Source organism: Palaemon carinicauda, chromosome 16 (genome assembly GCF_036898095.1).
Source record: "Palaemon carinicauda isolate YSFRI2023 chromosome 16, ASM3689809v2, whole genome shotgun sequence".
In the NCBI taxonomy this organism is placed as follows: Eukaryota; Metazoa; Arthropoda; class Malacostraca; order Decapoda; family Palaemonidae; genus Palaemon; species Palaemon carinicauda.
This window is the reverse complement of record NC_090740.1, coordinates 6,703,367-6,717,885: the sequence shown is the minus strand read 5'-3', so window position 1 is coordinate 6,717,885 and position 14,519 is coordinate 6,703,367. Positions and strand designations below refer to the sequence as shown.

The window sequence follows — 14,519 nt, the reverse complement described above, 5'->3', positions numbered from 1 at the left end:
AAATATTTCATTGTGGGAAGAAAGACTTCAGAGGATTGCATCCGACTTAAGATCCCTCTGCGTCTTTCTGTATAGCAAAGGTTGGCAAGACTTTCCCTATATAATTTTTATCTTTTCCTTTTTCCTTACTTTTACCATCTCTATCTAAAGTCCTCCGCGGAATAATAGCTAGCACTTGTCTCTCGGTCAGTACCTTCGTAGAGGGTTTGTTATAGCCTTTGACGATATGTAGGCCTACATATGAAAAGGGTTCTTTTATATACAGAGAGAAGAAGGGATTGGCATGACTTCAGCCTTATCTGAATTCTATGTTTTTCAACTTTTTTGAAGTCCTATTATCATAAGCTTAAATTCCATTCAAAATTATCCTTTCTATTCAAATATTGTTTTTTATGCGTTCGTTTCTCTTATCAGCCACTTGGTGAAACTTCACTTTTACCCCAAAAGGACTATACCGTAGGCTACTAGGCCTAGGTCTAGGTGTACAGTGTTTTACTTCCCTGTTTTCAATTTCTTTTAAAAGAATTGAACAAGAGATCTCTTCCAACGCCCTTGGTCTAAAAGTAGCATCAAATATAGATTATGGATACAAATGTCGATGGTTTAAATTGTATCTTTGGAGGCCCAACTCGATATTATAGTTTCTAAATGAGAAGTTTTTTTTTTAATCCTAATGTTCCTGCTATAAACTACCGTCCGCATTTTCTAGTAACCGCACATGAACTTGATATGAGTTGAATGAGGTTCAAATCGCTGGCTTTCTTTCCTAAGACAGCCACTACATTTTTTCTTTTATAGCAAACCTTGAAAAAGCATAAATTATATTAGGAATTATATTATCTAAAAGCTAAAGAAACAAAAGAAGTGAGAAAAAGAGCAGTCATTTATGCTACATCTGCCTTAATTAAAAGAATTTTCAATAAAGGCATTGGAAGGAATTAATTCTCAATATTCATGTATTTGAATACGCCCGTTGTGATATTCTTTCTTTCAGAATAGATTAAACCACGATGCATTATTACTGTTTTTTCCTTTTTCGAGACTTTGTTTGCACCATTTTAACCACAAGACACTTCTCATGCAGTGCAATAAAACCAAACAATGGCAGTCTGTGTACACTTACGAGTGTCTTAGTTTCTATTCATATTTTCAGTTCACGTATCCTACAGGTTTTTTTTTTCTTCTTTTATCCCGAGCGCTAAACTTTTTATTCTTTGCATTTATTTGATCTTTAAAATTCAGATTCAAATGGAATGTTTCGGTTATTATATTTCGACATCCGGTGAGGATATATTTTTACAAAGAAGATATTTAACTTTTCATCATATTTTCTTGTCTGTACAGTTTTATGGTCAAAGAAGACACTCAAAGAACATATAAACATAAGGCGGAATTAAGGAAGTGTAATGGAAAAAAAAAGTTTCAAGTTGATACAATAAAATATTCATCAAAATAACAATTGGGAATCATTTAGAAAAATATTTATGTATTTTTATAGTGAAAGTAATTCTAATTCCTAAAATAATTGTTTGAACATTCAATGATGTCTAATTCCTCATAAATTTACATAACAATATCAGAAATTTTGAGTTGAAAAAAATATTCTGACTTAAACGTTCCAAAATCGTCTCCGTCTTCAGGGATATGATATGATGATTAAAAGCTTTTAACTGCGTTTCATTCTACCTTGAGGCGTCAGTGACCCTGGCAGTTGTGACGCCGCCTAGTGTCAATGACCTTTGTAGTTGCGACGCTAGGCAACCTATTCCATCTAGAAATATGATAATAATGATAAAACCCTTGATTGGGCTCTCTCTCTCTCTCTCTCTCTCTCTCTCTCTCTCTCTCTCTCTCTCTCTCTCTCTCTCTCTCTCTCTAACAAAATCTAATGGAAAACGGGAGAGATTAACTGGACTTGCTGTTGTGAAATACGAATTTCTTCCTATTAACAATCATATTAGTGCTGATAATATGTCGCTTTTTAGACATTACTCTAATAAAACCCCCTTAATGTTTGCTATTATTCAAACAATCATCACTTGGTGTTCAATCAATATAATTCTGTTTATATATATATATATATATATATATATATATATATATATATATATATATATATATATACATATATATATATATATAAGCATATAAAATTAGACAAATTTATGCATGTATCTATATACAGTATATATATATGATATATATATATATATATATATATATATATATATATATATATATATATATATATATATATATATATAGAATGAAGAATGTTGCGATATTGACAACATATAACAGTCAGTTGGTAGTGAAGTTTATGGACATGCCGTTACAAGGAGAAAGCCATAGATTTCAAAGGATACTTGGGATACTGTAAAAAGGAGACAAAAACCGGAATTGATTGTTGAAAGTTTACGAGGAATTATTTAATATTACAAGGTAGAACATCTTGAGTATTCCAGTATTGATAGTGAGGTCAAAAGAAACGCCAGGAATGACCGGAGAGAATATTTAGACAGGAAAGCAGATGAGGCTGACAGAGCTATGAATACAGGGAGTGGTTAGGGTCTAAGAATTGCTCATAGAATTATTAATGAAACTCTACTGGGGCAAAGAAGATGAAATTCGTATCTTAAAACAGCAAGTCCAAACTGACATATTTCGGCTCATGCTAAGTGAGAGATCATGTTTATTTTGCCCGTTTTTCATTAGATTAAGAGAGAGAGAGAGAGAGAGAGAGAGAGAGAGAGAGAGACCTTTATCATGGGTCTTAGCAATATGATAATATTTAAAGATTGATTAGTTTGCCTAGCGTCTCAACATCAAAGGTCATTGACACTAGGCGGCGTCATAACTGCCAGGGTCACTGACGCCTCAAGGTAGAATGAAACGCAGTAAAGAAAAGAGTTTTTAATCATCATATCATATCCCTGAAGACGGTGAGAATTTTGGAACGTTTAAGTCAGAGGAATTTTTTCAACTGAAAATATCTGATATTACTATGTAAATTTATAAAAATTTACACATCAATTAATTTTCTTTTGTTAATTTTAGGAATTATAATTACTTTTACAATAAAAAATAATATTTTTTTAAATGATTTTAAATTGTTATTTTATTAAATATTTAATCATATCAAGCTGAAAATCTTATTTTCCATTACATTTCCATAATCGCCTTAAGTCTGTGGACGAGTTCTTCCAGATTTCCTTTGGAACTCCGGAAGAAATTCGCTTGGAAGTGATCGATGGAAATGTATGATTATGATTTATAGACCATTCAAAATATTAACTTTTTTTCTCTTCTTGCAAAGTAATTACTTCCTTTAATCCAGATATTAATGTAAAGGTCAACTATTTTAGAGAGAGAGAGAGAGAGAGAGAGAGAGAGAGAGAGAGAGAGAGAGAGAGAGAGAGAGAGAGAGAGAGAGTCAACCTACCGTCTCGAAAGGGAACAGTAGTTTCACCCGGAGTGGATTGAAACTATTGGCCATAATAGTATATATATATATATATATATATATATATATATATATATATATATATATATATATATATATATATATACATATATTAAAAAGGCAGAATTTATATATTATCTGACCTTTCACAGCGATAATTGAACATTACTAGGCATCAGTATTTCCATACCTTTTATGAACATATGGATAATGAACTGAATGATAAATCCGGAACATAAAAAAAAAATTAATACTCGACGTATTACAATGGCCGGTAATTTGAGCTGTTTTTTTTTTTTCTTTCTTTTTTTCTTTTTTTTTAATAGTCGAACATACTGTATATAAAGGGTTTTGTTCATTATTCATCATGCAGCATATTCTAATCACTATGGATTCTACCGAAATGGTGAGGATGTTGTACAATGATAATGAATGATAATGAACTGCAGAATTTGGTTAAAAAAGGATTAAATCTATTGTGGTACTTGTGTCCATTTGAAGTAGATTTAAAATAAAAGAAAATATCTAAGTTGACTCCATCAACAGAAAAGGAGTAACTAAGTTTGGTGGGTCTATAGAATTAATCGGGATTGAATTAGGTAAACATACTATTGAATATTAAAAGATATATAAGAATATAGTAACTTTTATGAGCTTCTGAATCTCATACCCTCTAATTACATGAGACCCGAGTTTAATTTCTTTTAAGAAGAATGGGTCAACACTAATACATTGGACTGCGCTGTAATTGTTCAGTGGCCAGTCTCCTCTTGGTAAGGGTAGACGAGACTCCTCAGCTATGGTAAGCAGCTTTTCTAGAAGGACACTCCAAAATCAAACCACAGTTCTCTAGTCTTGGGTAGTGCCATAGCCTCTGTAACGTGGTCTTCCACTGTCTTGGGGTAGAGTTCTCTTGCTTGAGGGTACACTTGGGCTCACTATTCTATCTAATTTCTCTTCCTCTTGTTTTGCTATAGTTTTTATAGTTTATTTAAGAAATATTTATTTTAATGTTACTGTCCTTTAAATATCTTATTTTTCCTTGTTTCCTTATTCACTGGGCTATTTTTCCCGCTTTTCCCACTAGGGTTGTAGCTTAGCAAGTAGTTATAATAATAATCATAAACATTACTGCAATGTTAAAAAGAAAAGTTTGATTAGTTGCAGCAAATTTTGATACGAGCATGTCAGTGGTCTTAGAGTTTGCACTGATAAAATATCACAGCATAAACTAGAAAAAAAAAAAAAACTTTGAGAGTGCAGACCTTCACCACGGCAACATATTTCTCGAAACCAACTTGCCTTTCCCGGAATCAATTTAGTCCGTAGGCGTATTTGAAGTCTGTATTTTTCCTTGTTGGAGCTCTTGGGCTTATAGCATCCTGCTTTTCCAACTAGGGTTGTAGCTTAGCTTTTAAAAAAACAATAATAATAATAATAATAATAATAATAATAATAATAATAATAATTTATGACATGGGCATTATGTCATCCTGTTCAACAAAAAAAAAAAAAAATTACAAGAAGTTTGAACTTCTTTGAACTTCCACCAATTCAACCGCAAAATTTTGAAGATCATTCCACAATCTGGTCACAGCTGGAATGAAACTTTTGAAATATTCTGTAGTACTTAACCTTATGATGAAGAGGGCATGACTGTTAGAATAGACTGCAAACATAGTACTACGAACAGGATAGTACAGGACGGGAATATATAAATTCAATTATCTGAATACAGATGAAAAGGAAATAAGGAAATAAACTACAAGAGAAATTTAATGACAATAATAATACTAAAATAAACCTTTCATATACAAACTATAAAAACTTTAAAATAACAAGAGGATAAAAACTTCAAAATAGCAAGAGGAAGAGAGACAATTTAGAATAGTGTGTCCGAGTGTACCCGCAAGCAAGAGAACTCGAATCCCAGTCAGGGACGTTACCACATCGGCCACCACAACCCGTACATCACTTTATTCATTTCAACTTTTATTATTGATATGAACAAAGAACAATGAACCAACTGAAAGAATGTAGCATATATTAATACCTAGATCAGGCATAAGGCATTTAATAGAGAGTAAGTTTTTGTCTAAGAAAATAGACTGAAATTTTATTGTTTGATGTCTAATAAAACATAAATTTTAACGAAAAATAACGCAAATTAATAATACGTAAAGGAAAAAAATTATATAAAATGGTAAAAATCTGGAATATCTTGGAATATTTTCCCGATGATTCCTAATTAGGAATGATACGGCTGTCGGGACCAGATGATGTTGATTCCATGATTCCCAATCAGAACAGGTCCAATACATATTTTTTTCTCATTTTCTTTCAATAAAAAAAAAATGGAAAGCGTTTTATCCAAAAATAATTAGTGCATTATCTAAACCAATATTCATTCCAAATTTAGACATACAGTAAGTATCAATTGAAATATATCTATTTATTTCTTTTTATGTCTATATAAAAGAGTTGTAAATGTACTCGACTATCTATATACCAAAACACTTAAAGGCTTAAAGGCCGCTCATGAATGGCAGAGGTAAGGAACAGTGACATTGCCCTATCAAGCATGACCTACAGACTGACCATATGTACATGTGATCAACGCCCAAGCTCCCTCTAGCCCAAGCTAGGACCAAGGCGGTCCATTCAATGGCTGCTGATGACTCAGCAGATAGACCTATAGGCTCGCCAAAACCTCCTATCCTTAGCTCACTAAGATCGTTAGGCTACAGCGACCAAAGACACTAACGAGTTTGAGCGGGACTCGAACCAAAGTCTTGGTGCACCATTATTATTATTATTATTATTATTATTATTATTATTATTATTACTTGCTAAACTACAACCCTAGTTGGAAAAGCAGGATACTATCAGCCCAAAGGCTCCAAAAGGGAAAATAACTCGGTGAGGAAAGGAAATAAGGAAATAAACTACAAGAGTATTCTAAGGACAATAACAACATTAAAGTAAATCTTTCATATATAAACTATAAAAACATCAAAATAACAGGATGATAAAACCTTCAAAAGAGCAAGTGGAAGAGAAACAAGTGAGAATAGTGTGCCCGAGTTTATCCTCAAGCAAGAGAACTCTAATCCCAGTCAGGGACGTTACCACATCGGCCACCACAACCCCTTACATCACTTTATTCATTTCAACTTTTATTATTGATATGAAATTTTCAAAGCAAAACATAAAAACACTGACAAAAAAACTCGTATAGTTTGTGAGCAAAATTTAATTAAACCGTATGAAAAGGGGTTGATTATTTATACGTTTTTGTGGAGTGTAGAAAAATATTCAATGCAATATCCCTTTTTTACTTGTAGTTGAAAAGGTTTGTATTAACAGTTTTTTTAATATATTTTCTGTAATAGAGCTGCGCATTTGTCGAATTAATCATATATATATATATATATATATATATATATATATATATATATATATATATATATATATATATATATATATATACAGGTTGGTTATATATATTCATATACAAATATAGATGTATATATATTAACATATATACATATATATATGTATATATATATATATATATATATATATATATATATATATATATATATAAAACTGGACTTGGAATGAGGTTATATATTTTTGAAGGCTCATTGGTAAAGTCTATTACAAGCACTGTTTCGACCCAGAGGCATAGGTTTGAGCCCTTGCCAGCCAGAAATAGTTCTCAAAAAAGAATTTCCAGTGGATATGTACCCAAGGGACATATACTGTATATATATGTGTATGTATATATACATATATATGCATATGTGTATATACATAGTATGTATATATCCTGAGTTTCAAATAGCTAAGCCTCCCTCGTGTTGCATCTCATAATTCCTCTGTCAGAGAACATTAAGCAGCGGAGACACGAGTTCCTCACGTGATGGGTTTCCTTAATGGAATATGTGTTGCTCTCTCTTAAATCATATTAATAACACTAATTCATGAATAGAGAGAGAGAGAGAGAGAGAGAGAGAGAGAGAGAGAGAGAGAGAGAGAGAGAGAGAGAGATTTACATCATTATAAACATACCGAGAGAGAAAAAAATTATAAACATACTTGTAATGAATCAACAAAACCAGAGAGAGAGAGAGAGAGAGAGAGAGAGAGAGAGAGAGAGAGAGAGAGAGATTTGCTTAATTATAGAGCAAAACCAATTCTCTATATAATAAAACATTGAAGAAGTTGAGGTCCCTTTGTTCCTTGAATTGAAATTTATTATTATTCAAAAGTAAATCAAACATATTTTTGGTTGGTTCAAGATATATCTCTTCTAGTGAGGCACGGGCTCTTGCTGTATAATACTCGAAGATAAAATCTATGATAGATAGTTTCTTTTCTTTTATGGAGGTTACGTACCTTGATATTGTTTCTTACTTTAAGCTTTTCTTATGACGTAAGTCTAATCATCGTTTATATAAAATTTATATAAAAGTACATTAGATGCACTTTCAATGGGGCCTATTTTTATCTATATTTTTTTTTCCTTATGAAAATTCAGATTAAGTCTAATTATGGATAATGAGGAACATTTTTCAGGATTATGAATCAGGGGAAAATAGAAAAATGAAAAATCTATAAGATATAGGAAAAGGAGTTAATATAAACTCAAGTGTTTTAATATTCCTAAATTTCATGAAATGTCAGAATACAAAATAAATATGCTCCTTTGATTACTGAATTAAGAGGTGGGTTTATTTACTGCAAATATTACATGATTTTCATTAAATGTAAATTTATTTTGACTTATAATGATGTAAATTTTTTCCACTAGAACATGAATTATAGTCTTTTAGTTATCAAAAATATTACTTAATTTTCATTGAGTGTAATTCATTCTGACTAGTAATTATGTCTAAATATGTCTCCATAAAAAGTCTTCATAAAACATTTCTAATTTATTGCTTTTAAAGAAGAGCTTCTCCTGATTAATTCTTTTTAAAATATATATATCAATATTCTATTCAGTTAATTTTAAAGCATTAATCAAATCTTAATGAAAGAATTGAAAGCAACAGTAATCTACATCTATATGATTGCAATATTTCAAAAATATTTGAAATTGGGCTTTTGGAAAAAAAACATTACAGCATGTAACAAGACATTGTAATTAGCAATAGTTTAAAGGTTTAAAAGCCCCTCATGAATGGCAGAGGCGAGGGACGGTGACATTTCCCTATCAAGCAGGACAATGCCCTAGAGACTAACCATATTACATGTGATCAGCGTCTAAGCCCCCTCTCCACCCAAGCTAGGAGCAAGGAAGGCCAGGCAATGGCTGCTGATGATTCAGCAGATAGACCTATAGGCTCTCAACGGCTCCGCCCCCACTCCTTAGCTCCATTTGTAGCGGCGCCTTTCCTTAAGACAAATTGTGGTCTTGTTGGGGATCTTAGTGATACTAAAGGCTTAAATACACGTTCAAAAAAATCGTCAAAATTTTACATCAAAATTTTGATATCAAAATTTTGACGATTTTTTTGAACGTGTGTGGGCCCCTCAAGTCCTTTGTAGGTGGGGTGGGGGGGGGGGGGTTGTTACTCGGTTTGTTTCTGAGAGTGTTCATGTAGGCAAATGTGTTTTGGTATTCCCTGCATTCCTTACTACCTCTGACCTCTGCTTAATTATTCTAGGCCCATTTAAATCATTCTTTTTAACTCCCAGTTCGTGTGTCAAGTTAATTTGAAAACAGATTAATAATGTATGATTTCAATGTTGATTTCAATATGGTATATACTCCGATACATTAAACTTACATTTAGTCAGAAAAGAATTCCTTCTGGGAGGTGGAATTACAATGATTGTCGAATAACAGAAGCGGTTAGAAAGTAGGTCAAGACTGCAGGTATTAAAAACTAAAAACAATTTCTGGACGTTTTTCCAGATCTTCTATTAATAGTTGGATAAAAGGAAAATAATATATGAAAGAAATAAAGAATAATTACCAAGCCAAGGCTGAATAAAGCTGGAAATCGTCTTGATCAAATACTAATAATAGACAACTTTTGTCTTGAATGAGCAATCCAGCAAATCTAAACGATCTTCGAACTCATTTTTCTTATGGCATCTATATAGAGTCCTAGTTCCATCACTCAGCATTAAAGGCCGCTCATGAATGGCAGAGGCAAGGGACAGTGACATGCCCTGGAGACTGACCATATATTATATGAACAGCGCCCAAGCCACCTCTCCACCCAAGCTAGGACCAGGGAGGGCCAGGCAATGGCTGGTGATGACTCAGCAGATAGACTTATAGGCTACCCCAAACCCCGCAACCTCAACTCACAAGGATAGTAAAGTTGCAAACACAAATGGCACTAACGAGTCTGATTGGGACTGGAACCCCCGACTGGCAAACACCAGGCAGAGACGTTACCAATCAGGCCACAACAACCTGGATAAGACTTTGAACTACAGAAATAGTCATTCGAATAACAGTGAAATATCTGACTCTAATTCGGTATCATGAAATTACGAAATCTGCTGTGATATTTCTTTCTTTCAATATGTTGTGTATTTGTATTATAACTTTTAAATGGATTAATCAATTATTCCTTCGGCGTACGATACAGATGAGTCAATCCCATATCACAAGAACACATCCAGCTCTCTCTCTCTCTCTCTCTCTCTCTCTCTCTCTCTCTCTCTCTCTCTCTCTCTCTCTCTCTCTCTCTCTCTTTCTTATGCAACATGCACAATGAACTTGTTGTTGTTGTTGTGGCCTGATTGGAAACGTCTCTGGCTGGTGTTTGTCAGTCGGGGGTTCGAGCCCTACTCAGTCTCGTTAGTGCCATTAGTGTCTGCAACCTCACCATCCTTGTGAGCTAAGGTTAGGGGAGCCTATAGGTCTATCTGTTGAGTCATCAGCAGCCATTGCCTGGCCCTCCCTAGTCCTAGCTTGAGTGGAGAGGGGGCTTGGGCGCTGATCATACGATATTTGGTCGGTCTGTTGGGTATTGTCCTGCTTGATAGGGCTATGTCTCTGTCCCTTACCTCTGCCATTCATGGCTGGCCTTTAAACCTTTAAAATGAGTGAACGACAGTGTTAGAGATTAATATCTAGATTAGGAATAGAGAATTTAGTATACCAAAAGTTCTGGCACACAAACTCTTTAGGGATTGTTCTTTAGATAAAACAAGATAGATAAAACTGTCATATTTGAATGATCTTAATGTCAAATCATAAACTTTTCACTAAATAGGATCTGAATTTGGAACTGTGTATTCAAACACTAGATTTCTTGTACCATAATATCGGTCTCGGAATCATAATTATGGTCAAACGTTCCCATATTATAGGTACCATTAGTTTGATATATTTTTTGTCTAGCAGATCCAGGGCGGTTAAGTAGGGAGGGGTGCGACTCCCCAAGCCCCGCCCCCATTTTTAAAAGTTGTCCTACGACGGTTCTCTTGCTTGATCAAAAGTTAAAAACTATTTGTGATTCAACATTTAAAAGTAAAGTTATGATAGCTGCGAGTACTAGTGTCAAAACCATTCTATTTACAAACTTGATATTCTTATAAATATTTACAGTAGATTCAAAATGAACTATTATCCCCTTCAATGGAAAAGTGTTTTGAGTGTATTTTCTTTTTTTGTATTGACTCTTATACATAGCCGTTTTCCGAAAACTTCAAAATCATTTATTCATTCATTCATTCATAAAACAAATTTCCCCTTGGGACTTTATTCAACAATCAGAGGTATCTTGAAATCATAAACGATTTGTGGTTGAATGCATGAAAGTCTCGTGCGTTACAGATAATATCATAAGTAGCCCTTTCCTAAAAAAACGTCTTAATCGGTTATCATATTCAATAGACAAGAGTAAATGTAACCGAGTGGGAATCAACTCGATTCTCTTGAGGATTTACTTTTCAGACAAAATGAATTTCTGTAATATTAGCTTTATTTCTCGCTCGCCGTAAGGTTGCCTTTTAAGAAATGAACTAAGCGAGTGACAGTTCTGTTGTTTTAGTTTCTGCCTTCTCTGTTTAGAGTCCTTGGCTCGACATAGCGAAGCTTTCTCGGGCTGCCTTGCCGTCATTTCGCCCAGTTGGGTGGTTGGTGGAAGCCAGTTTACAGGCAATTTTGAGGCTCTATTAGTTGGCAAGTAAAGAAGTGCGATAAGTTTACTTTTGTGTTTGTTTCTAATACTTTGTTGTTTGTTGGTATGTTGCTATATTTGTAATACTTCTGTACACTAGATTGCAATAACTTATGTCTTCAACATACCGGTTTACAAGTTACTTATATGGATATTTTTTCTTAATGCAAATTTCCTAACTCGACGGTTTATCTGTACTTTCAGGAAAGAAATCTAGGAACCCTCGGTTACCTGTGCTCCATAAGCTTATAATCTGGATGGGAAGCTTTATTGAAGAGTTAGAGATACCTGTATTATCACTGCGTACAGACTACATGTCGCTAAATGCTCAACGAGACAGATTTGACAACGCTGGAATCTGGTGAAGTATTTTTCACTCTGAACTAAAAGGCAAGTATTATTTTATGGTCTACTTTTTTCCAATCTTAAGCAAGCTTGTCCTCCCCGATTAGGGGCGGCGCCCCTAATCGTGGGAGGACGTTCCCTATAGCACACGGTAGACCTTTTTTGGTCTACCGTGTGCTATAGGGAGGCTTGCTTTTTTAAACCCCTTTGTCTAATAATGGTGAGTGTTCAAAGTTTCGTATTTTATTTAGGTTCTGCAGTTATGTAAGCCTGTTGATCAAACATTAAGTTTTAAAACTTCCTTTGGTTTAAATAATTAAATTTTAATTATATTGAATTATTCAATCTATATAAAATTTTTCAATATAAAGTATGGACGTGTAAATAAATGTAAAGTATGTGCTTTGTTGTACTTTATTACTTAGTTTGTTATAGACTAAAGTTTGTGTCAATTTTACAGGCCCAAGGTAGTAACTTATTTAGGGATTCCCAACTTTTAAAAGAAACCTTTCTGATAGTTTACTTTTTCCAGACTGGGTGGCACGACTTCAGGATAAATTTCGACGAAACTAGATCTGCAATTTCTACTTATGGCGGCTTGGTTGTGTTGATGATGGTTACTGGAGACAACTGTAGAGATCTTCTACAATTACTTGGAGATTGTTACTGGAAATCATGCTCGTGTTGGTTGAGTATTGTTACTGGAAAGGCTGTTGGGATCTTCTATAAATACTTTAAGGTTTTTACTGGAAATCCTGCCGTTTGGTAGAGGATTGTTACTGGAAATATTTTTTATTAATCTTCTATAAATACTTGGAGATTATTACTGGAAACCATTCGGGTTTTTGGCTGAGTATTGTTGCTGGCAATCCTGCCAAGTCTTCAATAAAATTCTAGATACAAATTTCCATTTGATCTTTGAATATACTTAATTTGCTAGAAGATTTGGTCAAAAGAAAACAAAAAATCCGGTAAATAAGTTGCTGGAAAGTTTTAACGAGAAATAATTTTATTTACTTTTTATGGAGCTAATTTTTTTAACTGGTTAAGTTTTTCCAAAACTTAGGAAATTGACGTATGCTATTTTAAATCGATTATTTAAAGAAAATTTGATAATTCTAATTAATCTTTAATCTGCTCAATTGTCTTGTGTGTGATTGTTGTATTGCTTAAGTAGTTTTCAATCTACTGAAGGATCACCATTTTACTTGGTGGTTGTTTGAGCTCTTTAAAATTCATAAATGTTCAGTTTTGATCTACAAATAAATTTTTATCTTCGAAGTTTGTCCTATTTGTTTGATCTTAAGGTATTGCTGAAATTAAGCTTTTGCTGAAGTTTTCAATGCAATGTAAACTAAAAGGTTTGAGATTCAGTTAACAAATCTAACTTAAAAATTTGAACTCTGGTTTTAAAAAATGGTAACTTTGCTTTGTAATAAGGGGAACCACATAGTGATTCAAAATTGGTATTAAAACATGAGTGTATGAAATAAATTTCGTTGAACTTCCCTATTTCATATGAAAAGCCTTCTTGGTAAACTATTTAAATTTATAAAGTATTGGCAGTTCTAAAAGTTAAGAAATATCTAATATATCTATTGAAGTTCCCAATTTCATATGAAAAGCCTTCTTGGTAAACTATTTAGATTTATAAAGTATTGGCAGTTCTAAAAGTTAAGAACTATCAAATATATCTATTGAACTTCCCTATTTCATATGAAAAGCCTTCTTGGTAAACTATTTAAATTTATAAAAGTATTGGCAGTTCTAAAAGTTAAGAACTATCAAATATATCTAAATGTTGCACATATATTAGCGTTTGTTGTACGAATTGAAACTTGCTATATGTAGTGCACATTAAATGGTCCAATGTGGCAGTACTCTTTAAGAGCAATAAACTAGGTATTGGAATTTGATATATTGGACTAGCTTCTTAGTGATATTGTTGGAGTAATTTTATGTACCATCAGTGTTGCTAAAACCTAGATTTTGTTTTTATGCAGAGATCGGGTATATACTTAAAAGATTGTTTAAAAGAGCATAATGCTTCGCTTGAAATGTTTGGCTAAAACAGGGCACAGGATTTGTTCAATAGAGGAGGGTGTAATACCCTTAAAAATGAACTTTCAGGAGAAACTACTGAAGCATGTTTGAGTTTTTTTTCTTGAGCTGTAGCTAGAGATCGCTTAGTTTTTACTTGCTCAGTTTTGAACTGATTTTTGAGGGAAATGAAAAATTCTTGGTCTTGGGAGTATTGGTATTTCTATAGACGCGTACAACGGTTTGATAATTTGAAGTGTAGTGTACTATTTTTAATTTTTTTTCTGCATGTATTAGGAAAGGTAGAGCAAATTTTAATATGCTAATTTTTTTTTAAAGGGCTTTAATCTTTCGTAATTTTAAGCAAGAACTTAACTAAGTTTTAACAGCATTAAAAGCTGAAGTTAAACTGTAAATTTAACTAAACTATCTCTTGAAGAAACTTGGTAAAGATCACTAAGAAATTTTCTATCTTGATTTATAAATGCTTATATAAGTGTTCCTTTGGGGATACAGAA

General features: G+C 33.0%; 1 long non-coding RNA gene across 2 annotated transcripts; it reads left to right on the top strand.

Annotated features, from left to right (window-relative positions):
* Nucleotides 1-11,582: 11,582 nt before the first annotated feature.
* Nucleotides 11,583-12,777, top strand: LOC137654908 (uncharacterized). Of its 2 annotated transcripts, none has more exons than XR_011046738.1 (3): nt 11,583-11,618; nt 11,821-12,006; nt 12,494-12,777. It is a non-coding gene; the product is annotated as an uncharacterized lncRNA (long non-coding RNA). The 2 variants fall into 2 exon arrangements; XR_011046739.1 differs by having other exon boundaries at nt 11,613-11,630.
* Nucleotides 12,778-14,519: the final 1,742 nt, after the last annotated feature.